This window comes from Pelophylax lessonae (assembly GCF_965119305.1).
Source record: "Pelophylax lessonae genome assembly, chromosome: 5".
Classification (NCBI taxonomy): domain Eukaryota; kingdom Metazoa; phylum Chordata; class Amphibia; order Anura; family Ranidae; genus Pelophylax; species Pelophylax lessonae.
Window position 1 is genome coordinate 220,201,405 of NC_138772.1, and position 20,588 is coordinate 220,221,992.

Sequence of the window (20,588 nt, forward strand, 5' to 3'; positions counted from 1 at the left end):
TTTAGTACATTTATCGATGTCCACAAATATGTATGCAAAATAAATGTACAAAGGTACATTCTGTCAAAACCCAGAACAGAAGTACCACATGAATATACCTCTTCTATTAAACATTCCGGATTATCAAATCCATCTTTATTTAACCCCCCTGGTCCGGTTGCTCCATCAGTGGCGGTGTTTAAAGATTTGGTGTTTAAAGATCTGGCTGAGTTAGCTGTTAAGAAACCCTATATACAGCCTCAACTGAAAAAGGGTCAAAAATCTCTGTGTGAACAGAAAGACCTCATAGTGCGCCCTGCAGACAAGGGCGGCGGCATCGTCGTCCTTGATAAACAGGACTACTATGATGAAATGGGTAGAATCCTAGGCGATCAGGACACCTATATTAAAATACAAAATAACCCTACTACTTCTTTTAAGAAGGAATTGGTGAGACTGGTGGAGAAAGGCTATGAAAGGAACTTAATAAACAAGAAAGAAAGGTCTTTTTTGGTTCCCACAGCCCCTCGCATCCCAGTCATGTACTATTTACCGAAAGTACATAAAAACCCGGTAAATCCTCCTGGTCGCCCTATTATTAGCGGCATCAATTCTATTACATCACGTATTGGCAAATACATCGATTTCTATCTACAACCGCTGGTTATTGAAACTCCTTCCTTCATTAAGGATACCTGTGATGTTATCAACAGGCTGAAAAATATCAAGTTAGAAGGTGAACATCTGATGGTGACAGCAGATGTCACCTCTCTCTATACTTGTATCCCTCATGATCAGGGTTTAAATGCTGTTGACCATTTCTTAAAGACAGATAAATCTATCTCTCCTTCACATCGAGATTTCATTCTAGATTTGTTGATATTTGCCACCGGGAGGAATTACTTTTGGTTCAATCACCAATACTTTTTACAACAAAGGGGTGTGGCCATGGGGGCGAAGTTCGCCCCTAGTTTGGCCAACCTCTTTATGGCCAAATGGGAGGAGGATGTCGTCTTTCCTTATGACGCACCCGAGCTGGTTCTCTGGGTGCGTTATATAGACGACATCCTCCTCCTGTGGAAAGGGGACACCTCATCTCTCGAGACATTCATGTCATTCTTGAATGATAACACGAGAGGTATTCATTTGTCTTTTGAGTATAGTTCCACCAATATCCATTTCCTAGACCTCAATATTTCCATAGTGGACAATCAGTTTGTCACCAGTACTTTTTTCAAGGACACAGACCGTAACTCGTACCTGCCTGTTGACAGCTGTCATCACAAGGCTTGGTTGGGTGGAATACCTAAGAGTCAATTCATCAGACTTAGGAGGAATTGTACTCATGAACATGAATTCCTCCAACAAGCCCAGCTGCTAAAGGATAGGTTCTTAGTTAAGGGTTATAATTCTGATGCTCTTGAGTCCACTATAAGGGAAGTAACCCAGATTGATAGAGCACAATTACTTTCTGGGTCTAAAAATAGAAATAAAACAAAAAACCAGTCTGATTTTGCTAAATGGTCCTTTTTTACCAATTTTTCTATTCAGCATAATTCCATCAAGAGAATTATATCCAAACATTGGGATGTACTTAGAAATGACCCCATTTTGGGTACCGTTTTACCTGTACGACCCTCGGTCACTTTCAGAGGTGCACCTGCATTAAGAGGACAATTAGCTCCCAATGTACCGGATGAACCAACTAAACCAAAAAAATTTTTTGCTGATCTTATTGGTTTTTATCCCTGCCGGAAGTGCAGAGTGTGCGAATATAATTGTGATAAAAGAAGGAAATTTACATCCTTTCAATCTTCTGTCACAGGGAGTCTTCACCATATCAAATTTTTTGCCACTTGCATAACTACTCATATTGTTTATTTGTTAACGTGCCCCTGTAAAAAGCAGTACGTGGGACGCACTATAAGGTCCTTTAATGTGCGTGTTAATGAACATATTACGAGCATTCTCACAGGCAAGGATAAGCATACTGTAGGTAAACATTACCTTCTTTATCACCATAAAGATCCCACTGGCACTTTATTTCAGGTCATAGACCAGTATGTACCTCCCTGGAGGGGTGGCTCAAAAATTCGTGGTGTCTCTAGGAGAGAGACATACTGGATCTATACTTTGAAGTCCTACCATCCTTTTGGGTTGAATATAGAGTGGGATATAAACGCCTTTATAAACACAGCTTAGCGTACTAAATATCCCACTCCCATCTGCCTTTCTGGCTATCTTTAGCCTTATATGTTCCCTTTATCCTCATTCGTTCTTTTATGTGATTTTATTATTTTTATTCACGATAATTTTTAAAATATTTTTATTATATTTGTCTTTTGGCTATATACATCATGTAGTTATGTAATAAAAATATTTTTTGTTATAGATATCCTGTATTAAGGGTCACCTAATATGGAGATAGACTATGGACTGTATATAGACAAAATTTGTTATTATGTCCCTTCAACTGTGGACAATTGACATTTTTGTTTTTTTCAATATACTGGTTTCTCATTAAATGAGCCCACTATGTTGATATATTATGGTTTAGATAACTAAACCGATTTTTTCCTCTCCCCTTTTTGTTGGCGCTGTTTAACTATAACGTCATCTTTTTATTCTCCCCCCTTTTTTTTGTTCTCTTATTGGCGATATTCACTACTCGCTGAATCGGCCAATCTGAGCTGTCTCCATTTCTGTTTTGTTGACCTGGTGCATTGATATGCTCCAACTTCCGGTAAAGCGGTCCGCCTTGCCGTGCTGACATCACTTCCGCCCAATCCCGGATGTGATGTCGGCATATCCGGTCTCACACTTCAGATGGAGGCTTGGGGTTGATGATGGTTAAATGCCGTCCCCCCTCGATGTTTTGACGCTGACATCGCTTCCGCCTATTCCCGGATGTGATGTCAGCACTTCCTGTCTTACAATTCAGAAAGAGGCTTGGGATGTACGATGGCTAATGCCATCCCCTCCAGGCATTTCATCACTTCCTGTTTCCCCTTATGATTTAATAGACTTCATTTTTGGCGCTATACCATAGTGAGGCTTGGAACGCACGCCGGTTTTACTTCCGGTTTCCATGCAGTCCACCGCCTACTTCCTACAGGTGTACCCAATTAATTCTACCTCTATATATATATGAACACTGGCTACCTGCTGACTATATCTTTTGAAAAAGGCATTTATGCCGAAACATGTAAAGAGGACTTGGTCAGCCCAGCTGTTTTACATCTTATATGCCTGTCTTTCACGGATGTCTGTAAGTGTATCAGCTTTATTGATATTAAATTGATTTTAGCAATATTACGCTATATGTCCCTCCATTTTTTTCGGTTTTACCACCCACCATGTGGAAGGGGAATCTCTGAACTATTCCATCTACCGGAGATTTGCATGGTTGCCGTTGGAATCGGTGAAAAATCTGTGGGGACACTCCATCATTTTTAAGCCTGTTTGACTCCTACACTATAAGGTGTTTTGGGGTCCCATCCATCTGGTGAGCGCAATATATTTCTACCTTCACTGGTGACGGGATTTGCTGCACTTATATATGATTTGCACCATTATATATTGGACTTTTTCTCACCATCAATTGTTTACGTTACTTGTGGAATGTTTCCTGCGATTGGACAATTTATTTTGTTGGGAATTTTTTTCTTCTAGCGCTGCACATATTTTTGTATTTAATTATTGAGGTCAGTTGGGCACACCAGGACACAGCGATCTTCAAAAGTAACAAGAAAAAATATAAAAAAAGAAAAAAAGAGAAAAAAAAATCACAAACAAAATTACCCAAAAAAAAATATTTAAAAAAAAAAAAAACAATGGGACATTGCTCGAGCATACAAACATTTGCATGCAAGGACAATATAGCTGCGGCCTCCACTCAAGCTCCCACCTTACTCTCAGAAAAATTTCATGTTTTCCTCTAAGAAATAAAAAAGGAATTTTGCTAAGCCATCAAAAAAAAAAAAATGGCTCAAAGAATTACCAGTGGTGGGAGGAGGAAGGGAGGGGAAGAGGAACCCCGAAAAAAAAAAAAAAACGCACATAAAAAAAAAAAAAAAAACATAGTTCCTTAACTCCCAGTCCCTCCACTCCCCCCCCCCCCCGCGTCGTCATTCCATCATCCACATGCTTCTTTTTTTTTCTTTTTTCTTTTTCTTGTATCCTTCACCAGGAAAAAAGAAAAAGTTTTCATTACAAGGAAAAACAAAAAGGAAAATAGCAAGATTCTTCTTTCCGTTCACTTTATAGTTCCTTTCAAACAAAGCCATTCTTGTACACTCTCTCTTCATTTTTTTTTAACTTCAAAAAAGGTAGCTCTCAATTTTTGTAGATCTATTGAAAAATCAGGGAAAAAAAACACTTGTGCGTTTTCATATTGAATGGTGCCCTTTTGTCTTGCTTTCCGTAATATAAGATCCCGATCTTTACAATTCAAAAATCGTGCAAGTAAAGGTCTTGCAGGGGCTCCAGGGGCTGGTGATTTTGCAGGAATTCTATGGGCTCTTTCTACTGCAAATGCTGTGGAGAAAGTAGTATCAGGAAATAGGGTTTTAATCCATGTCTCCACAACATCTCCAGGGTTCTTCCCCCTCAGCCCAATCCGGTAGGCCCACAAATCTGATATTATTACGTCTTAATCGGTTTTCTAAGTCATCAACTTTTTGATTAAGGTATGTTACTTGCTTTTCAGCTGCTAATATACGATTTGGCTCTGGAGTGTAATTATCCTCTAATGAGGATATCCTTTTTTTCAGCCTCTGCCATCCGCTCTCTCACAGCCTGCAGATCATGGTGTATTAAACCAATATCCATTCTAATTTCCTCCATTTTACCAGTCAACATAGTATTACTTGCAGTTATAGCAGCCATAAGTTGAGAATGTACCTGTTCAAGTGAGAGTTTTGCTGGTTTCTCCGCCGGCATGTTGCTCTGTGTATTGCTGCTGCTTCCTCCACTACGTGTGTTTGGTGGGCTCCGACCTACTTCCTGCTTCTCGATCCGCACAAACTACTTCAAACGTTCTGTTGCCGTAGCAGGACGTTCCTTACTTGTCTCCTTACTCATATTGCCCGGTATGTATCGCAAGCTGCCGCAATACTCGCATGGATGTCTGGATCAAGGTGGGTATCAAGGTGCACCGCATGGAGCTCGAGTGGAGGCCTGCAGAGCTTCGATCACATGCAGCCAGCCATCTTGCTGGCTAGCCACGCCCCGGGTGTGGTCCAACACACACACTTAAGACAGTCTACCTTAAAGAACAACTTTATTACCATACTCCGTGACTCATTAGGAAGCAACAACTGTTATACGATATAAATTGTGCAATGGTCATGAATAGGTTTTGGAAAAAAAAAAAAAAAAGGAATAGGTCATAGCTCAATGTACCTAGTACAGTGATCAGAGGTATGACATACACAGCATAGTGTATATAGTATAGGGAGTTGAGATATGTTAATGCGACAGAGTTCAGGGGCATGTAACACACAGAGTGTAGGGGTCAGTAGACAAGGTACAACAAAAAATCCTTCTCTATACCAAATACAATCCAATAAGTACATATTTGCCTCCAGTACAGATCATCCCTACTACACATCTTCCCTAGCGCAGCTCTCCCCCAGTACAGATCTGAATTTCTGTATAGCCATGCCTTTCTTTGGGCTTGGTTGCATTACCACCAAGTGGATGCAACATGTCTCCCATAAAATAAAATTGGCTCTATACCACACAACCGGCTATGTCCAATCACAGCAGGTCATAAATTTAAACAAACCTGGGTAACTGAATGTTACCGGGTTCTCCTCCTCGCACACCGATCCAGTGTGAAGAGGAGATCGCAGAACAGTGAGTTACCATTTTAGAGTGTGTACTACTGTGCCCATATTGCCCCCATAAATAAAGAGGACCTGTCATCAGATCATCAAAGTGCTTGTTACTAGCCCACCTGAGCAGGGGAGGGCTGGCAGCCTTAGGCCTGGAGGGCAAGTCTAGTCAAGTGGCCCGTTGAACCACTGAATCAGCTCTCCATCCGTGCCCACCTGGTTTTATATTGGGTATTGATGTTATGAAGCAAGACAAATATGACATGGCATGACCCCGATCTTGTTAAAGAGCCGATGCAGCAGCTCATTACACATGTGATTGGCTGTGTCCAATCACAGCCGATCACATGTAAATGTGGAGAGCCAGATCAGCGGCATCTCCTCGCAGGGGAGACCTGTACAGGTAATCAGAGCACAGCATTACAGTGCAGCCTCAGCATTGCCCAGCAGGTGACGCCAGTCTGTGCCTATCTGTGACACCAATCAGTGCTGCCTTTCAGTGCCCATCAGTGCTGCCCATCATTGCATCAGTGCAAAACAGTACTGCTTATCATGTGGAAGAAATGGACTGGATGGCGGCACTCCAATCATGCTATGACTAAGCACCAGCTTGGGTGTGAAATGCATTAGCTGCCAGTGTCATCTCCGCTATGGTATGATCATCCTTCATGTATTTTTGTATCTTTTTCTTCTTCAATAAAGGACTAATTTTTGAAGTGCCATCATCCAGTCCATTTCTTCCACATGCTTCTGTTGCAACCAGGGCGTGCACCTGAATTTCCTTTCTGAGGCTGAACTTTGAACGGAGGCTTTTTGTCCTGGAGCAACACAGTGTCTTGCTAGTACTCCTTATCAGTGCCGCCCATCAGTGCAGCATATTAGTGCCTCCACATAAGTGCCACCTATCAGTGCGGTATATTAATGCCTCCACATCAGTGCTACTTATCAGTCCCGATAAGTGAGGCATATTAGTGCCTCCACATCAGTGCTACCTAGAAAAACATTTTATCCACTTCTGGACAGGAAGGTTTTGCCCCCTTAAGGACCAGGCCATTTTTTGCAATTCGGTACTGTGTTACTTTAACTGACGATTGCGCGGTCGTGCAATGCTGTACCCAAATACATTTTTTTGTGCTATAAACAAAAAAAGAGCAACAATTCTGCAAAAAAAAAAAATAAATAAAAATGTATATTTTTCACTTTCTGCTATATAAAATTCCCAATAAAAAAAAAAAATTAAAATCAAAATTTTTCATAATTTTAGGCCAATTTCTATTCTGCTACATATTTTTGGTAAAAAAAATCACAATTAGCGTATTTTGATTGATTTACGCAAAAGTTATCATGTCTACAAACTAGGGGAAATATTTATGTCATTTTTATTTGTTTTAATTTTTTTACTATTCATGGCGGCGATCAGCAATTTTTAGCGGGACTGCGACATTGCGGCGGACAGATCGGACTCCTAACTGACATTTTTGACACTTTTGGGGGGACCAGTGACATTACTACAGTAATCAGTGCTAAAAATATGCACTGTTACTGTAATAATGACACTGGCAGGGAAGGGGTTAACCCTGGGGCGATCAAAGGGTTTAGTGTGAGCCTAGGGGGTGTTTTCTAACTGTTAGAGGGGATGGTATTGTGAAATGAACACAGAGACCTGTGTTCCTAAATAGGGGGAACATAGGAGCCCTGTATTGATTTCTGAGAGAACAACGGTCTGCCGTGTTACAACAGCAGACCGCCGTTCTCTCTCCAAGGGGAGTGATTGCGGGCGCCTGGTGGCAATTGTGGCTGCTGGCCCCCGTGGATTGGCTACTCTGCTGGCAAGTGGGTGCATGTCCCCAGGATCGCTCCTGTGGACCGCCGTACGTGGTAACCTGCTGACCTGCCACCGTATAAATGTGGCGGCTGGTTGGCAAGTGGTTAAAAACATTTTTTGGGTATTTTTTTTTTTTAAGCAAACATCACCAACAGAAAGCTTGAATTGTGTGTGGGGAAAAAAATGATAAAAATGTCATATAGGTACAGTGTAGCATGACCGCGCAATTTTCATTCCAAGAGGGACAGCGCTGAAAGCTGAAAATTGGCCTGGGCAGGAAGGGGGTGACAGTGTCCAGTAGGCAAGTGGTTAAACAAGGCTGGGGGAGAGGCATTCTGGAGAGACAGAGTAGGAAGAAAGAGTAAAGAGGGGAGAGTGTGGTCACAGCTCACTCACTTGTACAGTCCCAGCAGCAGCCTCACTGGCTCAGTCAGCAGATTCATGTTTAGGATGGGACTGTCTGATGCCTCATGTTTAGGATCCGTAGTTTCCAGCGTGCACAGGAAGAGAGGGGCGGGAGGAGACAGAGCAGATCTGTTCTCCTATTTGTGTAGAGGAGGAGGAAAGGGGCCGGGCTGTGCTCTGTGCAGGGATACAACACTCTCAGCCCTTCCACAGCACACATCGCTGGCTCATAGCTGCAGTGAGTGAGAGAGGCGTTCTGTCACTGCTCCTCCACTCTGTTAACCCCGCGCTGGAGCCGCCCGAGCAGTAGCACTAGCACACGATCATCTCCAGTACCTGACATGTGCAGCTCTGAGCTGCCAGCACAGCGGCCCATTTACAGGGAATCCAGGCGGCCCAGGGGGAAATTGCCACCTTTCCCCCCAGGCCAGTCCGCCCCTGCACCTGAGTACCCAAGTACCTGTCACTAGCCAATTAAAGTACCTGTTATCAACCAATCGGAGTACCCGAATACCTGTCACCAGCTAGTGTACCCGAGTACCTGTCACTAGCCAATCAGCGTACCTGTCACCAGCTCATCAGTACCCAAGTACCTGTCACCAGCCCATAAGAGTACTTGTCTCCAGCCCATTAGCACCTGACATGCAGCCCACTAGCACCTGATGTGCAACCCATTACTACCTGTAGTGCAGCCCATCAGTGTCACCGGTCATACAGCCACCATGTCCAAAAAAGTTTTTACTACTGAAGAGGCATATCAAATTCTGGGCCCCTCTATGTGGCTAGGCTGTGAAAAAGTCTTACACATGTGGTATTGCCATACCTTAAGAGGAGAAGCAGAATTTATTTTGGAGGGATGTCATTTTTGCTATGTACATGCTATGTGTTAGAAATATCCTATAAATTGACAACTTTGTTTAAAAAAAGTTTTCATTTCTTTTCCTACATTTTACAAAAACTTGTGGAAAAAAATGACATGTTCAAAAGACTTATAATTCCTCATAGAATATACGTTGGGGTGTTTGCTTTCCAAAATGGGGTATTTTTGTGGGCGTTTCCGTTGTCTTGGTGCTCTAGGGCAGTGTTTCTCAACCTTTTTCTAGTCAAAGCACCCTTAAAATTTAATGATATCGAGGCACCCTTTATAATTATGGATGATCTCAAGGCACCACATTCTAAAATGTATAAAACGAAAGAATAGTTTTACATATTGCAGCAGCATCCACACACGTGGGACATCCAACATTAGAGGTGATTTATTCTTTTAAAGCAAATACACTTTTGCACACTGGTACTGACTAGTGTTCCAGCATTTCTTTTTCCTAATTTTTCTTTCCCTCACACAGCTAACGTGACCCCAGCACTTACAGAGCTGGGCGAGGTGCTACACAAGGATACCGTGCATGTGCCCGATGTCCTCCTAATTAATCAATGACATTAGGAATTAGGTTGCTGGTAGCTGGCCTGCCCAATGCCCAAGGTTGTAATGTTGCATATTGAAAACCTGTGGCTTTGTGTATTAGAAAGCAATCTTGATCCCCTGCTGGTTGGTACACAGTTTTTGGACAATTTGGCACAATTTTTAGGCATTTTTCCAAGGCATCTCTGAAAAACCCAGAAGGTACCCAGGGTGCCCAGGCGCCCTGGTTAAAAAAAGCTGCTGTAGGGCCTTCAAAAGTGTGATAGGTAGTTAGTAAATTACATGTGTAATGTATGCTCCCAGAACGCCTGAAGGTGCTACTTGGATGTTGAGTCTCTTCATGTGGCCAGGCTGTGTAAAAGTCTCACACGTGGTATCAACATACTCAGAATGAGTAGCTGAGTAGCAGAATGTATTTTGGGGTATCATTTTTGCTGTGTACATGCTATGTCTTAAAAATAACTTATAAATTGACAACTTTGTGGGGAAAAATAAAAACATTAATTTTCCCAAGAATTGTGGTAAAAAATTACAACTTCAAAAAACTCACCATGCCTCTTACTAAACACCTTTAACTATCTACTTTCCAAAAAGGGGTAATTAGAGGGGTATTTGTACTGTCCTAACATTTTAGGGTCTCAAAAAGGAGATAGGCAGTCAGTACATCAGGGGTGAATAATTGCCAGTGATTGGTACCATAGCTTGTAGACTCTTTAACTTTCACATGGACTCACATGGACTAAAGGCCCATACACACGATACAAAAATCTGAAGGGAAATTTCGTCCAACGAGCGATCTCCCGATTTTCGGATTGTTAGTATGGTGCTTTCCACAGCCGATTACGAATTTTCGGACGACAAAAACTGGATGTGCAGGCTATAAAATTTTTATCGTACGTCAACACAACGTCCGATTTTCATTTAATTAGTACATTTTTCGTCTGAAAAAAATCGTAAGAGCAAGACTAGGCATGCTCAGAAATGAAAGAACACATACAAAACAATTCAACACATTGACATCACTTCTGAAGTAGAATTCTGTCGTACGGGAATTTTCGTATGAAAGTAACCTCTTCTCTTTTGACATGAGACTAGCATGCAACAAAAAACGGATGACAGATCGTTCGATAATCTGATCGTGTGTATGGGGCTTTAGGCTCCTTTCACACGAACGATCCGATCAGATCCACCTGTCAGTTTTTTAGGCGGATCTGATCGGCTCCTCCATGCATCCCTATGGGTCCGCGGATGTCAGCGGAGACATCTCCGCTGCCATCCGCATCCGATCCTGTCTGAAATCCGAACAGATGGAAACCCTATTTTTCATACGTCCAGGGGATCAGATCGGATGGGATCAGATGAGAGCGGACAGGCTGTCCGCTCTCATCCGATTCCCCATAGAGAGTAGCCGGTCTCTGACACCTTCCTCTCCGCACACAGTGCAGAGACGGAGCTGTCATCCGCCTGCTCAGCGGGGATCGGTGGATTAATCACTGCTGAGCAGAGAATGGACCGCAGCATGCAGCGCAGCATGTGAAAGGAGCCTAAATATTATACTCTAATTTCGGTTATTTTTACCAAAGATATGTAGCAGTATACATTTTGGCCCAAATGTATGCAAAAAAATTACTTTCTTTTAAATTTTCACACTTTTTCACTTATATCACAAAAAGTAAAAACCCACATGTCGCCTCATCATAATAAGAACAACACAGACAGGAAAAGATAACCAACAAGTTCAGTACATTGTACAGGAAATACACATCATACAAAATGCATAGCATATCACTTAGCATTAGCGACACCTACTGTCCTATTTATGAACTGCAGTTTATCTGTAATAAGCTAAAGCTGTTGTATCTCCAACACCCCTTCTCAACAGCTAAGGCTTAGTCTATTAAACCCATCTTCTTTGTATTTCGCTTTAAAAGTCCATTTACAGGCTATGGCTTTCCTTCCGGGTGGTAGTTCTGTAAGTTTCCATGTTTTGGTGTCATGCATTGATTTTATCTCTTCATCAGCAGCCTTTATCCATTTATTTGCTTCTTGTTCTGAAAGTTGAGATATTTCTTCCCAGGTTGCAGGTTCGTTGATACTGGCAGTACTTGCTTTGTATGAGAGACGTACAGGTGGTTTACCTTTGTTTTCTCTTGTTGAACGTCTCGGTTTTGTGTCTGAGCCTTCTTGTATCTGCTCTTCAGTACTGGTAGAGTCTGCACTCACTTCAACTGTTTGTACAGAAGTTACAGAGATGGGCTGATCAATGTCAGTTTTCTCTTCTATTCTTGCTTCTACTGTTGTCATTACATTGTCTCTGAAATCTTCAACAAAAGTTATGCTGTTGCTAATGGTAACCTTGTCTGTTTTGGGATTAAGGATTCTGTAACCTTTGACATTGTCACTGTATCCAACGAAGATACCTTCAAATGCTCTGTTTTGGAGTTTGGTGCGTTTTTCTTCCGGTATGTAGATGAATGCTTTGCATCCAAAAACTCTTAGGTGTTTTACATTTGGCTTCTCATTGTGCCATAGTTCATATGGAGTTTTCTCTATTGTTCTGGAAAGAAGTCTGTTCTGCAAATATGTAGCTATCATAGCTGCTTCACCCCAGTATTTTTGTGGTAGTCCAGAGTCTGTCAGCATACATCTGATCATTTCAGTCAGAGTTCTGTTCTTTCTTTCAGCTACTCCATTTTGTTCTGGTGTATATGGAACTGTCTTTTGATGTTCTATTCCATTCTCTTTTAAGTACTCTTGTATCTTATATCCTGTGAATTCACCTCCATTGTCACTCCGAAGTATTTGAGGCTTCCTCTGAAACTTGTTACTGGTCTTTATTATATAGTCTTGTAATTTGTCAAAAACTTCACTCTTGTGTTGCATTAGGTAGGTGACTGTGTATCTTGAATAGTCGTCTATGAAAGTCACTATGTACCTTTTGCCTCCAGGTGTAGGTGGGTTTAGGGGACCACACACGTCACTGTGAACTAAGTCAAGTGGTCTTGAAGCTCTCTTCTGACTGACTTTGGGAAGTGTTGCTCTTGTAGCTTTGGATTTAATGCAACATTCACACTTAACAGTAACTGAACAAGGGGATATTGTTAGATCCCTTGTCAGATTCCTCCTCTGTAGTTTCTGTATGCATTCTGGGTGTCTGTGACCTAGACGTCTGTGCCATATATGTATACAGTCATTGTTCTTGTGTGTACATAGTCTCACCTTTTCCTTCACTGTGTCGAGGTGATATAGATGATCATCCAGCTTGGCACTTGCTACTGTCTGGTTGCCGTTTAGGATTGAACACTTGTCACCTTGGAATTTTACAGTGAGTCCTCTGGCTGTCAGACGCTTCACAGATAACAGTCCTCCTTCTAGATTAGGAACATAAAGCACATCTTTCACTGGTATGGCTAGGTTGTGTCCCGCATCATCAGGGCATACAAGGGTTCCATGCCCATATCCTTCTGCATGTATTTTGCTTCCATCTGCAAGATAAATCGTTTCTTTGTTGTTCAGATCAAGTTCTGTGAAAAAACTTCTATCACTCGTCATGTGACTGGTTGCCCCCGAATCGATGCACCAGCCTTGACATTTATTGTTGCCTGTCGCTTTAAATGTGGCATTCCAGTTTCCTTCCCATGGATCATTGATTGTGGCTTTGACCTTTTGTTTAGCATAAGATGGACGCTGTCTTCTTTGCTCTGCTTTCCATATAGTACAGTCTTTCTTTATGTGTCCCTGTTTGTGACATCTGAAACACACTCTTGTCTCTTTTCTGTGTAACCTTGCGTCTGTAGCTTTAAGAGCGGTTCTGGTGTCAGTTTCTGTGGAGTCATGCACTAATTCCTTTCTTCTCTGATACTCATCTATGAGCCTGGTTTTTACAAATGATAGCGTCAGATCTGTCTCAGGTCGTGTCTCCAGTGCATTGATCAGTGCAGTATAGGTATCGGGCAAACTGCATAACAACATGGCTGCAGCGTGGCTGTCTGTTATATTCTCCCCGATTGATCTGAGTTGTGCAATCACTTCCAGCATTGCGTTTATATGCGCCTGCATGTCCTGTTCTCTGCTAAGTCTCATTCTGTAAAGTTTCCGCAGTAGAAACAGCTTGCTGTTTAAACTGGATCTTTCATACAGTCTTCTTAATATGTCCCACATGCCTTTAGCTGTGTCCTCATGGCGTATATGTATGAGCTGATCATCCTCCACTAGTAAGCTTATGGTGGCCCGTGCCTGTCTGTTTTTCTTGTCCCAGTCCTGATTATTGTCCTGTGGCCTCTCTGTGGTGGTAACCTCCCACAAGTCCTCTCTAGATAATTGCATTTCCACTTTAAACTTCCATAGCTGATAATTGTCATTGTTCAGCTTTGCCACTGAGAGTTTAAGTTCTGAGTTTCCAGACATTTTTCCCTCCTTTATATATAAACAGTCTTACTTGTCTTTAGGAGATGTCACTGGAAACCTTCCTTATGTCAATCTCCGCATCAGTCACACTGTCTCCCGTTCAAGGCTTTGTTCTGCCTGGGCCGCACCTGGTCATAAGACTTTATCCGGATCCTGGGCCCATAACCTGTTGCAGAGTGCGATCACTGGGTGCAGCGGAGTCCATTCAGATCAGACATTGTGGAGTAAATAGGAACTGGCTTCTTTATTAGAACATAACACAGGAATCAAACATGTCACCTCATCATAATAAGAACAACACAGACCGGAAAAGATAACCAACAAGTTCAGTACATTGTACAGGAAATACACATCATACAAAATGCATAGCATATCACTTAGCATTAGCGACACCTACTGTCCTATTTATGAACTGCAGTTTATCTGTAATAAGCTAAAGCTGTTGTATCTCCAACAAGTCCGCCTATTGAGGACCTGGGGTGTACAATTTGTGATTCTTGCAACATTGTCTGAGAGTACAGCTCCAGCTTCTATATCAGTGGCCACTTGAAGACAGCCTGCCGCAGACATACTGCAGCAGGCTGGCTCGGCTGCGCAAATCAGTTTACCCATACATCTGTCCTTTGGGAGCGATCATAGAGGCCCGCACGTGCGCCGATTAGCGAGAGAGGAAGCTGATCTGCGGGGCCAGCGGCCGTGATTGCCGTCGGGCACCCGTGATCACTCCCTGGGAAGACAGAACGGCGGTCTGTCGTTGTAAATACGGCAGACCGTTGTTCTGTCAGTTATCACCACAGGGCTCCTGTGTTCCTCCTGTATAGGAACACAGGTCCCTGTGTTGATCCAATAAGCCCATCCCCCTCACAGTTAGAAAACACCCCTTAGGCTCACATTTAACTCTTTGATCGCCCCTAGGTTAACCCTTTCCCTGCCAGTATCATTATTACAGTAACAGTGCATAATTTTAGCAATTGTAGTAATGTCACTGGTCCCCCTAAAAGTGTCAAAAATGTCAGGGGTCTGATCTGTCCACCGCAATGTCGCAGTCCCGCTAAAAATCCCTGATCACTGCCATTACTAGTAAAAAATAAATAAATAAAAATGACAAATCTTTCCCCTAGTTTGTAGACGAGATAACTTTTGCGCAAACCAATCAAAATATGCTTTTTGTTTTAACAAAAATATGTAGCAGACTACAAATTGGCCTAAAAGGATAAAAAAACATTAGATTTTTTTAAAAAAATTTGGGGAATGCTATATACTGTAGCAGAAAGTGAAAAAAAATTATTTTTTTTCGGAATTGTCGCTCTTTTTTTGTTTATAGCACAAAAAATAAAAATTGCACAGGTGATCAAATATGACCAAAAGAAAGCTTTATTTGTGGAAAAAAGGAAATCAATTTTATTTGGGTACAGCGTTGCATGACAGCACAATTGTGTGTTAACCACTTTAGCCCCAGAGGATTTGGCTGCTCAAAGACCAGGCCCTATTTTGCGATTCGACACTGCGTGAATTTAACGGACAATTGCCGGTCGTGCGACGCTGTACCCAAACAAAATTGACGTCCTTTTTTTTTCCCACACACAGAGCTTTCTTTTGGTGGTATTTGATCATCTGTGCGATTTTTATTTTTTGCGCTATAAACAAAAAAAGAGCGACAATTTTGAAAAAATACAATATTTTTCACATCTTTTTTTATATGAAATTCTCAAAAAAAAAAAAAAAAATGTAAAAATCAAAACATTTAACATTGTAGGCCAATTTGTTTTCTGCTACATATTTTTGGTAAAAAAAATCTCAATAAGCGGATTTTGATTGGTTTGCGCAAAAGTTATTGCGTTTACTAACTACGGGAAAGATTTATGTCATTTTTATTGTTTTTTTTTTTAACTAGTAATGGCGGCGATCTGTGTTTTTTTTTTTTTTTTTTCCGGGACTGCGACATTGCGGGGAACAGATAGGACCCCTGACTAAAATTTTGGACGAGTATTTTTGAAATATTGCCCTGATGAGCACTGCAAGGAGGAAACCTGGAGGAGTGGGAGTGTGTAATAAAAAAGTGCTTGGGACCTTCTTATTTTTTGTATGGGGTGACATGAAATATGATGGGTGTTGCTAACGAAGAGGGAGGTGTGTGACGCTTGGATGAACCAGGAGTGACTAGAATACAGTAGGTCCCCTACTTACGAACGAGTTCCGTTCTGGGAGCTCATTTAAAAGTCCAGCTTGCTCGTAAGTACAACAAAGATCAGTGCTTACAGATAAAGACTGCGAACACTGATCAGTATCAATATCACAGCTGGGGAGATCACTGCACCAACATTGCTTGTGTTGGTACGGCAATCTGTCAGTTTTCTTCGTTCAGCCTGCTGGGTGGAATAAAAAAAAAAGATGCGCAAACATGTTTGTATCTTTGAAAGTTTGCAACTCGAAGGTACATATGTAGGGGACTTACTGTAGTGAAAAGCTTAGGGTCACCATAAGTGCAGTCTTCCTTTCGTCTTTTTCACTTGCAGAATTTCCCTGTAACAACGCATTCCACTTGACTACAAACCAAGCCCCGTTTAGGGCCAACTATGGCTTCCGTCCTTCTTTCCTGCCAGATGTAATTTCAGAAACAGTGTTACCTGCAGTTCAGGATAAACTGGCCTTCTTCCAGACCAATTCTCAAGGGCTCCAGGAAGTCATGCAGAAGCTCAGAAGGACAGAAAAACATTACAGAAGAACGGGAAACCTAGTCCTGAAAAACAGTTATTTACAACCAATTTAGATTTAAATATTTTTATTGAAGTAATAAGACAATGTCGTATAAGGCACAATGTTTGAACAAGAGTGGAAATAGATGAGAATCCGAACATAAATACAGGAATGTTTTTCCCTCAAAGTATTCATAGACATAAGACCTCCTAATATTAAACACGTCTCAACATTAAACAATCTTAGTAGAAACACCAGAAGGGATAACAAGACAGTATATTAGAATACAAATTATTATCAATAGGGTCAAAGAATATATGTCCAATCCACTAGGGATTGACTGCGTGATATTATATCGAACCATTTCGATATGTAATACTGGTAATGGTTATGTTACGGGGAAAAGAGATAGGGGTGGGGAAAGGGAGGAAAAAAAGGGACCAGTAAGAGGAAACCCCACTGTACATTCCTATGAGTATCATCAGCATAGAACTATAAGTTCCATCAGAACATCTTGCAATTAAGGAAGAAATCAGACAAACCAAAAAAATATACAAGAAAGAGAAAGAGGGAAAGAAAAGAGGAGTAGATCAAGGAAAGGCAAAGAAAAGGAAGGAGAGAAAGAAAGAGGAAAAAAGAGGGCCAACCAGAAATTTATTAGGTTACAGATAAGTATTGTATTCATGGATCCCATGTTGCATCAAATTTCTTAATAGGGTTTCAGGGAATACAGTTAAAGAGGTTGTAAACCCATATTACTTTTTTTTTTTGTAACCTGTAAGAGACACAAATAATGAAATACTTACCTTAGAACGAGCCCCCACCGTGCCGCCTGCTCACCTGTATGACGGGCGACATGTCCAGTCGCCCGTCTTCCGGGATCGCGGCATCCGGCCATCTGATTGGTCGGAGCCGCGGTGACGTCAGTCCCGCACACGCGCGCGGGAGCCGACAGTCACGGCACGGGGCTCTGAAGAAATGGCACCAGCGGCTGTTCCTTCAGAGCACATGCGCCAATGACGTCACTGGCTGCATGTAAGGTAAATATCTCCTAAACGGTACATGTTTAGGAGATATTTACAGTACCTATAGGTAAGCCTTATCCTAGGCTTACCTATAGGTAAAAGTGTCAGAGGAGGGTTTACTTCCTCTTTAAGTCTATCATTAACCATGATCCAGTTAAGTTTCCTCCTCCAGTATTTAGCAATAGTTATTCTAGCTACTAAAAGTATATATGTAATGAGTTTAAACAATTTTTTTTTTTTTTGGGGGGGTCCTCCTCAGGAAGCTTTTGAAAAAGCGCTGGCTTCGGGGATCTACGAATATTAACCCCTGTCACTGAATGTACCAATTCAAATATGCAAATCCAGAATCTGGTGACTACAGGGCACTGTCACCAAACATAATACATTGTACCCATCTTGCCACAACGTCTAAAGCAAGTGGGGGATGGAGATGGGTGCATCTTTTTTTTTTTTTTTTTTACCATTAAAGAATTTTTTATTAGGTTTAAAAGGAACAGTACATTTTATGACAGCATAACAAAGAAAGGGTATACAAATTGCAACACAGATATGTACAGCAGTTAGAATTGTCATACAATTATACCATTAAGAGTCTTGGGCAGACCTTTCGGGATGTATTGTGTCACCTAGTGCAGTATACGTCTGCCAGCATGAATGCACATAAAGATTTGGATGAGGGCATCAATAGGTAGAGAGGGGGGAGGGAGGTGGAGGGGGAAGAAGTGGGAGAAGAGAGAAATGGGGAGGAAGGAAGAACGGGGAGAGAAGGCCGGAGATACATAGGAAGGAGGGGGAAGAGAAAGGGGGGAGGAGAGTGAGGGGGGAAAGATGTGGGGGGGGGTATAGGAAGAGAGGGGAGAGGAATGGGGGATAGAAGAATTGGAGGAAGGAGGTAAGGGGAGGAGGGGATGGGGGCCGGAAGGGAAGGGTTGGAGGGAGCGAAATAGGAAGGAAGAAAGAGGAGAGAGGGGGAAGGAGGGGAAAGAAGGAGGAGGGGACAGGGGAAGAAGGAGTAATGAAGAAAGAAGGGAGGGGGGGGGAGGGAAAGGGTAGGGGAGGGGAGTGACGGGGGAGACAAGGAAGGAAGGGATGGGAGGAAACGTAATAAGAGGGGAAGAAAGAGAAAAGAGAGAGAAAGGGGGGGAGGCGGGAGGAGGAGGGGAAGGAAGAGGGGGGAAGGAAGAGGGGGGAAGGAAGAGGGGGGAAGGGTTGTGGAGACCACAGGTTCGGAAAACAGGGGAAAAAAGGGGGGAGGGGAAGCTAGTGTGTGAGTTGTCTGCAAATCATCATAACATCGTATTCAACAGCCATATCCAGCAAAAAGTAGGGAACTGGTGAAATTAGGGGATAACCATTAAACGTAACAGGAAAAACAAAAACAAGAATAACCGGTCAGCAGAGTAATCCAAAATCAAATTATCAGCAAAGCAAGATTAATAACCCTTAGTCGAGATCCAAGAGGACCACAAGGACCATTCACGGTCAAATCTGGCACTGCGACCAGCTTTGCGTGCGAGAATGCCCTCATACACAGAATTAGATTTGACCATGGCAATAACCTCTGAGGAGTTGGGTACAATATCTGATTTCCATCGTCTAGTCACCAGGCCGCGGGCGGCCAGCAGTATGTGGGTAACTATGGAGCTACTTTCTATAGGGAACCTCTCAACCCCTATATTCAATATCGCCAGTGCTGGAGATGGGCGGGTTATCACCCCAGTAATCTCTGAGATTATGGAGAATATCTTGTTCCAGAAACTGGTCAGGTGCTTGCAAGACCAAAACACATGAACAAGGTGGGCTACGTCGCCGCACCCCCTCCAGCACTGGGGTGAATAGTTTGGTACGAACTTAGAAAGGCGGTATGGGGTGAGGTACCATCGCAGGGTGATCTTTTGGGACAGTTCCCAGTGGTTAGTGCAAGATGAGGCTTGTCTAACCGAATGGAAGGCTGCTTTCCACTGCTCATCAGTAAATGAGTCCCCCAGATCCCCCTCCCATTTTGTAAGTGGGACAATTTTGCAGTAATCCAACTTGTTGTGAAAAAGGTTGTAGAAAAGGGAGGTTCCTTTAATCGAGCGGAGATTACCCAGCAGGAACATCCAGCCTCTTAGGGGCAAGTGGATATGAGGGGATGTTAAGGAGCGGAGGAAATGGGCGAGCTGTAGATACCTGTAATGCTTAGAGGAGGGGAGCGCGTATTCCGCCTGTAGGGTTTGAAAGGATTTGATGTTGTCTCCTATCAGAATATGGTCCAAATTCGTAATGCCCCTACTAGTCCAAACTCTGAAGGAGGAGTGAGGGATAACTATTTCCAATACTACCATAGGGATAGGGACCCTCGTTTTTTGGGATGACGGTAGCGCACAAGTCGTGAACGCCCGCCAAGCCAACAGCGAGGCCCTGACAGAGATGGGCAACTTCTCTAGCGGCAATGGGCGCCATACATCTGCCAGGAGCAACGTCCGCAGGGGAAGGGGAGAGCAGATGTCCTCCTCCAAAGAACTCCACACTGTATGACACCCTGGGGCCACCCAGTGCTTTAATTGAGCCAAATGCGAGGCGAGGAGATAGTCACCGACATCCGTCATGCCCATTCCGCCTGCGGTCCAGTGTTTAGAGAGAAGGGAGTGGGCACTTCTTGGCCTCTTCCCCTTCCATACCAACCCCTTCAGTGCTGTCTGAAGCGATGCGAGAATTTGACGGGGGACAGGAATTACTAAGGATCTAAATATGTAGAGGATCTGAGGTAGAATAAGCATTTTGAACGAGGCAAGGCGGCCCGACCAGGTGAGTTCAGTTTTCAGGATTCTCTGGCACTCCTGCGTAATTTTATTTACCAAAGGGGGGAAATTCGTAGCAGCCAATTTATCCACCGTTGGGGTCAGTAAGATCCCCAGATAAGGTATACAATCTCGTTTCCATGGATAGGGGTACAGAGTTTGTAATTTACGACTCAGTTGTTGAGGTAAGCCCAGGGGAAGGATCAAGGA